The sequence below is a fragment of the Mustela erminea genome, chromosome 9 (assembly GCF_009829155.1).
Source record: "Mustela erminea isolate mMusErm1 chromosome 9, mMusErm1.Pri, whole genome shotgun sequence".
Lineage (NCBI taxonomy): Eukaryota > Metazoa > Chordata > Mammalia > Carnivora > Mustelidae > Mustela > Mustela erminea.
Window position 1 is genome coordinate 22,955,962 of NC_045622.1, and position 14,998 is coordinate 22,970,959.

Consider the following 14,998-nt stretch of genomic DNA (forward strand, 5'->3'; position numbering starts at 1 on the left):
CCGACATATAATACAGCAATAATTTTTGATGTCATGTTCAATGATTCATTAGTTACATAGAACACCCAGTGCAGAAAAATGTATTTTCAGCTTCTCCGTGCATTTTTAAATCCGGTTGTTTGCTTTTTGTTATTGAATTATAAGAGTTTATTATATATTTTGGATATTAACACATTGTCAGATATATAGCTTGTAAGTATGTTCTCCCATTCCATAGGTTGCTTGATCAATTCGTTGATGGTTTTCTTTGCTGCAAAGAAGCTTCATAGTATATTGTGGTCTTATTTATTTTTGCCTTTTTGCTTTTGCTTTTGGTCTTACAGCAAAAATACCTAGAACAAAATAGCAAAAACCAAAAATAATTGCCAAAAGTAAAGTTAAGGAACTGATGTTTCCTTCTGGAAGTTTTATGGTTTCAAATTTTATGTCCAAACCTTTATTCCATTTTATTTGGTTTTTGTATATGCTGTAAGATTGTACTCCAGTTCCATTCTTTTGTGTGTGGCTGTCCAGTTTTCCCAACACCACTTATTAAAAAGATTATTATTTCCTCACTGCATATTCTTGGCTCCTTTGTTGTAAATGAATATATGTTTATACATAAATTTTTTTCTGGGCTCTCTATTCTGTTCCATTGATTTGTGTCACTTCTTTATGTCAATACCATGCTATTTTGATGACTACAGTTTTAGTTTTATAATATAGCTTGAAAGAAGGGAACGTGATGCTTCCAACTTTGTTCTTTTTTCTTAAGATTATTTTGGATATTTGGGGTGTGCTGTGATTTCATACAAATTTTAGGATTCTGTCTTATATGAACAATGCCATCAGCATATTTTTAAGATGTTATTTATTCGACAGAGAAAGAGAGGTCACAAGCAGGCAGAAAGGCAGGCTGGGAGGGGGGTAAACAGGCTCCCCACTGAGCAGAGAGCCCGATGTGGGGCTCAATCCAGGACCCTGAGATCATTACCTGAGTTGAAAGCAGAGGCTTAACCCACGGAGCCACCAGGCGCCCCATCATCAGAGTTTTGATAAAGATTTCATTAAGTCTGCAGGTGACACATTGGGTAGTATGGATATTCTGACAATATTAATTCTTCTAATCCGTGACCATGGAGTATCTTTCCATTTATGTGTATCTTCCTTGATTTCTTTTATCAATGTTTTATGATTTTCCAGGGACAGATCTTTCACCTTCTTTGTTAATTTTATTGTAAAATATTCCTTTTTTTGATGCAATTGTAAATGGGAATCTTTATTTACTTTCTTGTTCTGATAGCTTGTTGTTAGAATATAACAGCATAACTGATTTTTTGTAAATTGATTTTGAAAACTGCAACTTTAATACATCCATTTATTAGTTTTAACATTTTTTTTGGTGGAGTCTAGGGTTTCCATATATAATACCATGTCATCTGCAAATAGTACATCTTTATTTCTGTTTCGATTTAATTGTCTTTGATTTCTTTTTCTTGCCTAATTGCTCTGGCTGGGCTTCCAGTATTATACTGAGCAAAAATGATGAGAATGGGCATTTTTATCTTCTCCCTGATGTTAGAGGAACAGGTTTGGCTCTTCACTGTTCGGTACAATATAATCTACGGGCTTGTCATATATAGTTTTTACTATGTGGAGGTAGGTTTATCTATACTGACTTTTTAGAGTTATTATCGTGAATGGATATTAATGTTATCAATTTTTTTTCTGCATCTCTTGAATTTATTATATGAGTTTTATCCTCTGTTTTATTAATGTGGTATTTGGGAAAATTTGTGAATGTTGAACCATCCTTGAATCCTTGGAATAAATCACACTTAATCATGGTGTATGACACTTTTAATGTCCTTTTTTAGAGATTTATTTATTTTAGAGAGAGAGAAGGGGGAGACACAGAGGGAGAGAGTCACCAAGCAGACCTCCCTTCCCCTGCCAAGGGTAGGGCCTGATACAGGGCTCATCTCACAACACAGAGATCATGACCTGAGTGAAAAACAAGAGCCAGATGTTCAACCAACTGAGACACCCAGCACTCCCCCACACACTTTTTTAGATTTTGTTTATTAATTTGTCAGAAAGAGAGATTGCACAAGCAGGGGGAGTGGCAGGCAAAGAGAGAAGGAGGCTCCTCGCTGAACAAGGAACCCAATGCAGGGCTCTATCCCAGGGCCCTGGGATCAGGACCTGAGCTTAAGGCTGATGCTTAACTGACTGAGTCACCCAGATGGCCTAAGGCATCCCTTTTTTTAATGTTTTAATGTATTATTGAATTTGGTTTGCTAATGTTTTATTGAGGATTTTTGCATCTATGTTCAACAAAAGTATTGGCCTGTAATTTTCTTTTAATAACCTTGTCTGGTTTTGGTATGAGGGTAATGCTGGCCTCATAAAATGAGTTTGGAAGTGTTCCCTTCTCTTTTATTTTTTTGGAAGAGTTTGAGAAGGATTAGAATTAATTATTCTTTAAATATTTGGTAGAATTCACCAGTGAAGCCATATGGTCTTTGACTTTTCTCTTTTGGAAGGTTCTTCATTGCTGATTCAATCTTCTTTGTAGTAATTGCTTTGTTCAGATTTTCTGTTTATTCATGGTTCAGTCTTGGTATGTTTTATGTTTACAGGAATTTATCTATTTCTTTTAGGTTTCCAAATTGTTGGTAATAATTGTTCATAATAGGCTTTTATATCCCTTATATTGTTGTGGTATTGACTGTAATGCCTTCTCTCTATTTGTAATTTTATTTGAATTCGCTCTTTTTTCTTGTAAGGTCTATCCAACGGTTTTCCTATTGCATTTATCTTTTCTTTTCTTTTTTTTTAAAGATTTTATTGATTTATTTGACAGAGAGATAGATCACAGGTAAAGAGAGCAGCAGGCGAGGGAGAGAGAGAAGCAAGCTCTCCACTGAGCAGGGAACCCAATGTGGGACTCAATCCCAGGACCCAAGAATCATGACCTGAGCCAAAGGCAGCCACTTAACCAACTGAACCACCCAGGGTCCTGCATTTATCTTTTCAAAACAAAAAAAAACAAAAAAAAATCAAAAACCAGAAACACACCATCTCTCTCATTGATTGATCTTTTCAATCGTCTTTCAGACTGTATTTTACTTTTTTCCACTATGATCTTTGTTTATTCCCTTTCTGCTACTAATTTGTGGCTTCTTTTTTACAGTTCTTTGGGTTTCAGACTTGTATTATTTGCTGGAGCTCTTTTTTTTTTCTTAGTGCTATCACTTACCATGTAAACTTGCTTAGAACAGCTTTTGTTGTATTAAATAAGTTTTGTAGGTTATATTTCCATTTACATTTGTTTCAAGATATTTCCCCTGTTAATTTTTGACCCTTTGGCTGTCAGTAGCATGTTGTATATTTTGTGAATTTTCCAATTTTCTCCATGTAATCAATTTCTACTTTTCTAAAATTGTGGTCAGAAAAGAGGCTTGATGTGTTTTTAATCCTCTTAAATTTATTAACCTTTTTTTATTAACATATAATGTATTATTTGTTTCAGGGTACAGGTCTGTGAATCATTAGTCTTAACACAATTCACAGCACTCACCATAGCACATACCCTCCCCAATGTCCATCACCCAGCCACCCTATCCCTCCCCACCCAACCAGCAGCCCTCAGTTTGTTTCCTGAGATTAAGAGTCTCTTATGGTTTCTTTCCCTCCCAATCCCATCTTGTTTCATTTTTCCCTCCCTTCCCCCCAAGAACTCCCACCCTGCTTCTCAAATTCCTCAATCAGAGAAATGATATGGTAATTGTCTTTCTCTGATTGACTTATTTCCATTAGCATAATACCCTCTAGTTGCATCCACATTGTTGCAAATGGCAAGATTTGGGGGTTTTGTTGACTCCATAGTATTCCGTTGTGTGTGTGTGTGTGTGTGTGTGTGTGTGTGTGTGTGTGTGCATGACATCTTTTTTATCCATTCATCTGTTGTTGGACACCTAGGTTCTTTCCATAGTTTGGCTATTGTGGACATTGCTGCTATAAACGTTTGAGTGCACATACCCCTTCAAATAACTACATTTGTATCTTTAGCATAAATACCCAGTTTTACTAACACTGGTTTTATAACTTAACATATGATATATCCTAGAGGGTGTTTCATGTGCACTCGAGAAGAACATATTCTGCTGCTGTTGAAAGTAACATGTAAATGTCTGTTCAGTCTGTCTGGTTTAACATGTAGCTTAAGTCCAGTGTGTTTTCTGTTAATTTTTTGTCTGGATGGCAGACATATCCATTGTGAAAAGCTGGGTATTAATGTCCGCTACTATTATTGTGTTACTGTCTACTTCTCCTTTAAGGAGTGCTAATATTTACTTTTATAAATTTAGGTGTTCCTATGTTGGGAACATAGACATTTACAAATGCTATGCCCTCTCATTGCATTATAACTGTTTTTCATTACATAATGACCTTCTTTGTCTTTTAGTATAGTCCTTGGCTTAACATCTGTTTTTTCCAATATAAGTATAGGTATCTCTGTTTTCTTTTGGTTTCCATGTGCATGGAATGTCTTTTTCCAGCCCATCACTTTGGGTCTATATGTGTCCTTCAAGCCAAAGTGGGTCTCTTGTAGGTGGCATGGAATTGGGTTTTGTTTTTACATGCATTCAGCCTCTATGTCTATGAATTGGAGCATTTAGTACATTAACACTTAAAGTAATTAATGATAGGTATAGACTTCCTATTGCCATTTTCTTTCATTGTTTTCTGGCTGTTTATAATTCCTTTGTTCCTTTCATCTTCTCTTTGTCTCTTTCTTTGTGATTTGATGACTTTCTGTAGTGGTATGCTTAGATTTCTTCTTTATCTCTTGTGTGTCTATCATCAGTGTTTACTTTGTGGTTATCAGGAGGCTTAAATAAAACATCTTACATTAAAAGTCGTCTGTTTTGCACGATACCCTCTAGTTCCATCCAAGTCGTCGCAAATAGCAAGATTTCATTTCTTTTGATGGCTGCATAGTATTCCATCGTGTATATATACCACATTTTCTCTATCATGCTTAGCAAAATAAGTCAAGCAGAGAAAGACAACTATCATATGATCTCCCTGATATGAGGAAGTGGTGATGCAATATGGGGGGTTAAGAGGGTAGGGGAAGAATAAAAGAACAAAGGAGAAGGACAAGATGGGATTGGAAGGGAGACAAACCATAAGTGACCCTTAATCTCACAAAACAAACTGAGGGTTGCTGGGGGGAGGGGGGTTGGAAGAAGGGGGGTTGGGTTATGGACATTGGGGAGGGTATGTGCTATGGTGAGTGCTGTGAACTGTGTAAACCTGGTGATTCACAGACCTGTACCCCTGGGGATAAAAATATATTATATGTTCATAAAAAATAAATAAAAAATGAAAAAAAAGTCGTCTCTTTTAAGCTCATAGCAACTTAAATTCTAATGTATACTAAAGCTCTGTAATTTTAGCCTCCCTGCCCCTGTTCTCCATGTCACAATTTACATTTTTAACTTGCATTCCTTTAACCAACTGTTACAGCTAATAGTTACTTTTACTATTTTTGTCTTTTAACCTTCACAATAGATTTATCAGAGATTCACTTTCACAATCACAACATTTGAATATTCTGAAATGAAGTATACATTTATCTTTACCACTTCTTGTTACCACTTAGCATCATTTTGTTTTGGGCTCAAGAAGTCCCTATGGACTCTGAAAAACAATCTGAGGGGTTTGAAGTGGTGGGGGGGGGTGGGAGGTTGGGGTACCAGGTGGTGGGTATTATAGAGGGCACGGATTGCATGGAGCACTGGGTGTGGTGAAAAAATAATGAATACTGTTTTTCTGAAAAGAAATAAATTAATTTAATTAAAAAAATAAAAAAGAAGTCCCTATAACATTTCTTCTAAGGCCAGTCTAGTGACAATGAATGCCTTCAGCCTTTGTGTGTCTCAAAAACTCTTTATTCGTCCTTAATTTTAGAGGACAACTTTGTCAGGTAGAGTGTTCTTTATCAGGTAAATAATTTATCTCTATGTTATTAAGGTGTTCCCCCCACCCAAGGTGGTTTTATCTTGTTCTTCTACTTGGAACATATTCCTCTGTTTCTTCATTTTTCTTGAGTCTGTGTTGGTTTTCACACAGTACCTGAGACAACCACTTCTATTCTTGAAGGAGTGTCCTCATGTAGGAGGCGAACCTTTTTTTTTTTTTTTTAAAGATTTTATTTATTTATTTGATAGAGAGAGACACAGAGAGAGAGGGAATGCAAGCAGAGAGAGTGGGAAAGGGAGAAGCAGGCTTCCCACCAAGCAGGGAGCCCCATGCAAGGCTTGATCCCAGGACCCCTGGATCATGACCTGAGCCGAAGGCAGCAGCTTAAAGACTGAGCCACCCAGGTGCCCCTAGGGGGTGAATCTTGTTGTCAGCCCTGATATAGGACTTGGTTTCCCTCAAAACTTTGTGCCTGTTCAAGCAGTCTATTATATATTTAATAGCTCCCAGTAGTTAGGTTTGTGCCAAGAGCTGGCAGGGTCCCAAAGGGAATGATGTCACCGTTAGATTCAAGCTGACTGGAAGCCAGCCTCTCAGGCACTAGCTTTTAAAATTAGACAAATATAATCCAGACCTATGGGACTCTAAGGTAATCCCACTGGCCACCAGAGGCAGGTAAGCTGCAGGTGTCTTCTGGGTGGCAGGTGCAAAATTGGGGCCCCCAGAGAAGTGTGTAAACTCTTTTCCGGTAGATGCCATTGAGCTGGAGCAAGTCAGAGGGAGAACACCAAGATGGGGTCCACAGCCTACAGTCCCGGAGGACAGTTCTGTAGGCTGTTTGATACGTGCCACACCTGAATTCTACCTCAGACTGATGCACCAAGACAAGAAAAACCTTCAGAGAGAGAACAGGTGCATGCCTCTGACTACTGTTTATGCAGTGACTTGGGGCTGGTAGCCTGCCGAGAACTTTCTCCTCAATTGCCACAGTTCTGTGGGACCCCAAAACACAAACCCTCCTGGCCACCAAAGCCAGGTAATCAAGAGACATTCCCCAGGCTACAGCTGCCAAAATGGCCGCCCCAGATATGAAAACATGTGCCCCATGAACATACCACACCCCTCTAAGGAGCACCGGCACTCTGGGAGTGGGGCAGATGGAGCGCACAAAGATCACATCCACCCTTGGAGAGACCCACAAAGGGTTACTTCTGGTTAGCCTCCGGATGTGTGCTCAGAAGCCTCCCCTTGCAACCATGATAATCAGGTAATAGGCCTCTTTCCCAGAAAGAATGAGCTCCTGGGTCTGTTGCCTCTTGCTGTGCTCTGGGGGTAGTAGCTATTTGAAAACACTTTCTGCACTGACGACTGTCCTGTTGGACTCATGAGAGAGCATAACCTTCATTAGCTGCTAGACCTAGGCAGTATGGAATTGTCCCCTGGCAGCAGCTGCAAAAATTGGGGCCCAAGACAGGAGTATGAGCATCTTTCTGGGGGACTGTAATTACTGCAGTCTCATGGGAATAGGAACACAAGCTCCAGACCCAGGTGATCAAGACAGGGGTGTCCTCTTAGAAGCAGCCACCAAAATCGGGTTAACAGACATGTGTAAAAGCTCCTTCCAGAGAGACTGCTTCTCTAGAACCCAGTAAAGGAAGAGTATAAAGATGGCCCCAGTCGGTCTCCATCCCTGGAGGGTGTTCCAGCAGCTTCCTCCATATGTGCTGAATTAGATGCTTGTCCTTCAGGCTGAGCTTTTAAAAGAACCAGGTGAACATCCTTCACTTTCCTTGGGGACACCATTGGCTGCCTCTGAGCTGACCCTTGGTGTAGAGGAGTCTAAACACATGGACCCTTTAAGAACCATTTCTCAGATCCCTACTGTCTTGTGGGTCTCAGGACAAGGGTCCTGTTGGTTTTCGAAATTAGATGTTTTGAGGGCTTGACTTCAGGTGTAGATCTAAAAACCTTGGGTGCCTAACATGGGGCTCAAACCCTTCACTTCCCACAGAGAAGCTCTAGGTTTTGAGTTCCCTCTTGGTTGTAGGTGCTGTGCTGGGATGAGTTATGGTGAGATCGTGTCCTAGCCTTTCTTATCTGTTGTTGTGTTTTGTTTTGTTTTTCATTGACCTGATGTGTAATCATCCCTTGGCCAAGCTCTAGGTTTCACAAGAGAAAATCGTCCCATGTGTTAGCCATAGACCCTGGGTGCTCTTGCAAGGTGAGTTTGGGTAAGTTCCTGGCAAGAGAGTTCAAGACTTCCCTATGTTGCCATCTTGAACTATTCCCTGGTTTCAATTTCTTTTTCTAAATTTTCATTGTGGTAAATTGCCCATAACATAAAATTTACCATCATAGCCACTTGTAAGCATACAATTTCGTGGCACTAATTACATTCATGTTCTTGTATACCTGTTATTATTGTCCATTGCCAGAATTGTTTTGATCTCTTGAAATTGAGGTTTTACATATATAAAAGAGTAAGTCCCTATCCCCAACTCCTGCCAGGCCATGGCAACCACCATTGTACTCCCTGTCTCTATGAATTTGACTGTGTTAAGTATCTCACATAAATGGAGTCATACAATATGCATACTTTCATGATTGGCTTATTTCACTTAATATACCATTGTCAGGGTTCATCTATATTGTATATTGTAGCTCAAGTTTTAAGCTTTTATTTTTCTGAATTATAGTGATTTGTTTTTATTTTATTTTTTTATGGCAAACGGGATTTCATGTGGGAAACTTCACTGTGGGTATTTTTTCCCGAGTGTTCTTTTTTGTGCATTGACTTTTTTTTTTTCTTAACTTCTCATACCATAAAGGAGGCCAGTTGGATAGTATGACTTACCAAGAAAATATGGTTTGTCATGGAAGCCTCCTGAGGGTTTATTTTTAATTCTCCCAAAACCTTGTAGTAGGAAGCCAGAGGTAACACTTCTCTGTGAAGGTAATAAATTGAAGCTTAGATCCCCTTCCTTGTTCAGGACCAACTTTACATTGTAATGTATTCTTTTTCTTAAAAGCACCCTTAAAAATTGTATATGCTTAGCAAAACCCAAACTGTCTGGGCTCAGCCCCTGATTTTTGATATACCCCATTCTCCTTGGCCATGAGCTCTATACTTTTCCCCCTGTGCCTTGTCAGGCTTTGAATATCATAGCTCAGTTCCTCCTGTTTTAGCAAATGCCCTTAAGGCAAAAGCCGGTTTTATGTTTTGGTAATCTCTGTAAGATTCTTACTTTCACTTAGTCTTTGGCCCCTAAGTATTTATTTTCTTGCCCAGTCGTTGATATATTTAAAAATACTTTAAGTATATTTTTACTTAGCATATTTAATTATTTTAGATGGACAATTAGGTCATCTAAACCAATTGTGATGAAAATGGAAGACTCTACTGAAATGTAATTTCTTGTATTTCTTGATCTTTTAACTTATATATTTCTTGATCTATTAACTGATATAATTATTTTGACTCCTGATTAGGCTAAATGAGAACTCTTGATCCCCTAACCTTTTTCCCAACTGACCTCTCTCACCCCGCCCTATTTCTGTGAGAACATACACTATCTATTCTATAACAATTTATACCATAATTAGGGTATCTGTGTTTTGTCTATAAGTTGATTTTAATATTGAAAGCCAATAAGTGGCACTCAGAATATTATAGTTATGTAAATGTTATTAATTGCAAAATTATAAATTACCACTTAAGTTGTAAAAGAGTAAATCCTCTCCAATAGCATTTAAATCTTCTAGTTCAAGTGCTCAACATCATTCCATATTGAAAATTTAGCTAAACTGGTTTGAAAACCACGTGTATATAAATATATGTGTTCACACACACACGCACAAAGCTGAGCCTTTTTTTTTTTTTTGCAGATTCCATATTTGTAAATTTATTTGCCAATGTTTTTGTAAGCTCCTGAATTCATATTGGGACACTTTTCTTCTTTATTCATGAACATATACAGAAAGACAAAAAATTTGAGTTGCCCTACCTGCCTTTTCCCATCTGAAGTCAAACAAGGCAAAATGCTCTGCTTTCTGCTTTAAGCTCTCTTACCGTAAACAAGTGTCCTTTCTGCTGTGTATTTAATGCCATATTTTTTACAGTTTTGTGTTTTTTGGCTCTGTGAGTGTCATTTTGCTATTGAAAATGGCCTCCAGGGGCGCTGCTGGCCACTGCCTTGTGTTCCTAAGTGACGGAAATCTGTGATAGGTCTTACAGAAAATTAAAAAAAAAAAAGTATTAGATAAGTTTCATTCAGGCATAAGCTGTAATGCCATTGGCTATGAGTTCATTATTAATGAATAAGAATATGGGACATCCAAAAGAGAAAGAGGCAATTTGCAGATTTGTCCATGGGTCTGCTCTGCCCTGAAAAGTACAAGGGTAACCTCTATAGTGTGGGATGAAACGGTGCAAAAAATGACCAGGTGGTTAAATCTATGGTTTCGTGAGATGATGACAGATTAAAACAAAACAAAACAAAATGAAAAAAATGAGAAAAGGGTGTAGTGGACAGCATTGCCATGAGGCTGGGAGCCAAAGAAATTCACAGTCACCTTATGCAGGGTCAGGAACACGTTAAGCCCTTCCCAGCTAGTGTGGCTTGGTTAGCACCTTTCAAAAGATAATGTGGTGTAGGGGCACCTGGGTGGCTCAGTGGGTTAAGCCTCTGCCTTTGGCTCTGGTCATGATCCCAATGTCCTGGGATCGAGGCCCATATCCGGCTCTCTGCTGAGCAGAGAGCCTACTTCCCACCCACCCCCCACCCCACTGCCTGCTTGTGATCTCTGTCTGTCAAGTAAATAAATAAAATCTTAAAAAAAAAAAAAAAAAGATAATGTTGTGTAAAAAGTGTTAAACTTGTGGGAGAGAATGGTTCCATGATAAGAAGGTTGCCAAAGAATTTTTTTAAATAACTGCTAAGTGTTTTAAAGTAAAAGGGTTAGGTAGAAAATGCAGATTTTTGTGTTTTTGTTTTTAGATTATTTTTATTTGACAGAGAAAGAGAGGGAGAGTATGAGCGGAAGGAGCAGCCGGCAGAGGGAGAGGGAGAAGCAGGCTCCCTGCTTAGCAGGGAGCCTGATGTCTGGCTGGATTTCAGGACCCCGGCATCATGACCTGAGCTGAAGGCAGAAGCTTAAATGTTTAAATGTCAGAGCCACCCAGGCACCCAAGGAAAGCAGGTTTTTAATGCTAACAGGACCACTTGTTTTACAAGGGCTGGCAAATGAACCATATAATGCAAATGGTGTTTTACTTGAGGTAAATGTGACTAGACTCTCCAACAAGAGCAGTAGTTCAGGGTTTGCAATCCAGTGTTCCTGGTGACTTCATAGCACATAATTACCTTGAAAAATGGGAACTGACTGTCTATACATATTGATATGTTGAAACAATTGGGAAATGTTTATATTGCCATGGTATTAGATTACCTGAAGAAATTATTAATTCTGAATGGTAATACATTTTTGGCCATTTTGAAAAGTGTTCTTATTTTAGAGAAGGATGCTGGACTTTATGGTGATGGCTTGTCATACTGTCCATAGCTCATTTTAAAATAATTTGGTATAGAATTTAAGTAATTAAAGTGATTGAAAATTGAGGTCTTTTTCCAGTCTTGGAAATTATTTTCTACTTTTACATTGATTAATATGTTACTGACTGTTCATTATCCTTTTCTCTGCTCTGTTTCCCTCTGCCTGCCTACTTCCTATTTCCTCTTTTTCTTGAATATTTATTAGACTTTGAAGATACTGCATTGACCCTTCCACATCTCTTAAATTCTATTTCGTATTTGCCATCCGCTTTTTACTTTGGGGTCTCTTTCCTGTTTCTACCATGGATTTTTTTCTTTAACTTCCAGCTCTTCTACTGATTATTATGTTTTTAATTTAAGCAATCATAGCTCACATGATCAACACTTGGCTATTTTTCTCCAATGTTCCTTTTTCACAGTAATCATTCTTATACTATGGAGATATATATATATATATATTTTTTTTTCTAAATTTTTTTAGGTAAGCTTTAAGCCCAACATGGAGCTTGAACTCACGACCCTGAGGTCAGAAGTCACGTGCTCTACTGACTGACCCAGCCAGGCACCACATTTTTAATATAGTTTAAAAAAAAATCTCTGAAGTTGATAACTATATATATTATTAACTTCAGAAACATTTTAAAATATACTGTATATGTATATAACTATATGTAACTATGTAACTATATATAACTATAAATATATATATGTGTGTACACACACACACACACATATATGCAAATAATATAGGTACTGCTTGTGTGCCCCATCACTTCATGAATGTGGGCAGGCTATGTTTTCTAGCATGTTAGAGCATGTGGGCAGAGAGAAGGTAGGCTGGTTTTGCCCTACCTTTACCTCAAATTCCAGGATAAAGAAGGGTTTTGTTCTGGACTGCTAACCTTCATACAGGAATTATTTTTCTTTTGAATATATTATTATTATTCATATTTCTAAGTAACACACATTTTCTTTATAAAAGAAAAATTTGAAAAGTACCAAATCATATAAGGTATAAAATCAATGTCCCTTTCCCCCTCACATTTAACTCCATTTGATAGAAACAATCATTGTTTTATACTGTGTTGTGGGTCTATTCAGGTATTTTCTATGCAGATACTCCTATCATATATCATTTTTATGTCCTAAAAAATAATTGAATCACATTGTTTCTGTGACTTGCATTTTTAAACTTTAACAGTACTCCTTGAATGTTTTTGTTTATATGTTAGAATATATAGATATGGTTTCCTTTTTTAACTTTCAGATTTTTATTTTGAAATTGAAAAGCAATTGCAAACCCTCTAAAACGTTGCGAGAATGGCATGACCAATGCCTGTGTCCTCTACACATAATGAATTAGTCTTCTAGGGCTGCCATAATAAAAACTGCGGAACAGGTAGCTTAAATAATAGAAATTTATTTCCTCATAGTTCTGGAGGCTGGAAGTCCCATCTCAAGTGTCAGCAGGTTTGGTACCTTCTCTAGGTGTCCTCACATAGTTTTTCCTCTATGCACGCACCTTCCTGGTGTATCTGTTATTTACATTTCCTCTTCTTAGAAGGACACAAGTCATCCTGGGTTAGGGCCCACCCATATGACCTCATTTAACCTTAATTACATCTTCGAAAGCCCTATCTCCAGATATAACCACTTTCTGAGATACTGGGGGTTAGGCATTTAACATAGGAAGTTTGGAAAGACACAATTCAGTCCCTAATACCCAGGTGCACCAGTGCTCACATACTGCCACATTTATCTTATCACTCTGTTTATTTATATATATTGGGATTTTTTAAAATTTTTAATTTTTTTATTCCTGACCATTTGGGAGTAAGCTGGCAATATGGGGCTTCATTACTTCTTGGCATTTCAGTGTGCACATCCTTAAAACAAGGGTGTGCTCCTAGAAAGCCACAGTCTAACTCTCAAAAATCAGAAAAATCATCCTTGAGATAATACTACCTTCTAATTCAAAGACCTATTCAAATTTTGCTGTTTGTCCCCAAAATACCCTTTATAGGTTGATGATAATTTTTTTTTTTTTTAGGTTGATGATTCTATCCAAAATCCTATGACGTAGTTAGTTGCCGAATGTCTTTGATAGACTTCCACTTGGAAAATATTTTCTGTCTTTAGCTTATTTCCTATGACCTTGATATTTTCAAATAGTACAGGTCATTTGTTTTCAGGACATCTCTTAATTTAGGTCTGTGTGAAGTTGCTTATGACCAGATTCAGGTATGTAATTTTCATAGTGTTGACCCAAAAGACCAGCTGTAAAGCCACCAAAAGCGCTTACTTGGGGCTTTAGGAATTGCAATGCTGGAGACACAGAGTCCACTGAAATGGAAAGTGTGCTCCTAACTGAGGTAGTTGAGGAGTACAAGTTTCTAAAAGCGAAAGCCACAAGGTTACATAAGTTGTTTTGGAAGAATTATGATTGCTGCTGTCAGTTAAACTGACCACCTAATGCAGGATTGGCTGTTTAGCTATCAGGTGTTACAGTATCTCTCTCTCTTTTTTTTTTTTTTTTTTCAGTATCCCTATTTTAGTCCAAAGGAGAAGGATATGTTCCAGCAGATGGTCCAGTTGCAATTGACAAGTTGCAACTGACAAAAGTCAACAAATAGTTCATGTCCTTGGGAAAATTGAAACAGGAGATGTACATAGGACCTCCTTCCTCAAGATCCTCCCCAACCTTATTTTGGATGACTCCTCAATGCTTATTTCAAAGTGGGAATATTTTTTCAGAGTAGAAATACCAGCACAATGAGCCGGTTCCCTTCAGCACACTGCATCAGAAGATGCTCAGTGACCATCAGTCTTAATCCTGGTGTTATTAAGTTTTTGTCACAAGTTTTAGATGTGTTTTTCACTCTTATGCTAATAGTTAAGTATTTTTAGTTATCGGTTAATATTGTTTGACATTTTGCTGTATGGTAGACTTTATTTATTTATTTATTTATTTATTTATTTATATCCATGTGGGTTCATACATTCCTACTATATCCAATATATTATAATGTGTTTCAATAATTTATTTTGATTTATTTTGATTCTCAGATTGCTCTGCATTGGCCTTTGAACAGGTTCCCATGTCCTATTGGTATATCCTACCTCTTCTACGGGGCAAATGGGTTGGTTCTTGTCTCACTCTATGGACAGAGATTGATGGGGAAGGAGAAGTTAGGGAAGGTGGCCCAAATGTTTCATATCGTGTCATCCTTATAATTAAACTTTTTCTGACCCAGAGCCCCGTCATGCTCCCCGCATCTGCCAGAGTCGGTCTGGGAGCATTCCTAGAACTTTGCCAGGAAGAGTAACCTTCACCTTTGCTGCCATCTGTTTTTCTTCACCTAGATTTCTTTCCTCCACTCCACTCCACTCCACTCCACTCTTGTTTCTCATTGAGAATCCTTTTGTGTCTATCTTCCAGAATATTTCTGGTTTTTTCCTACCCTACTTTTTTA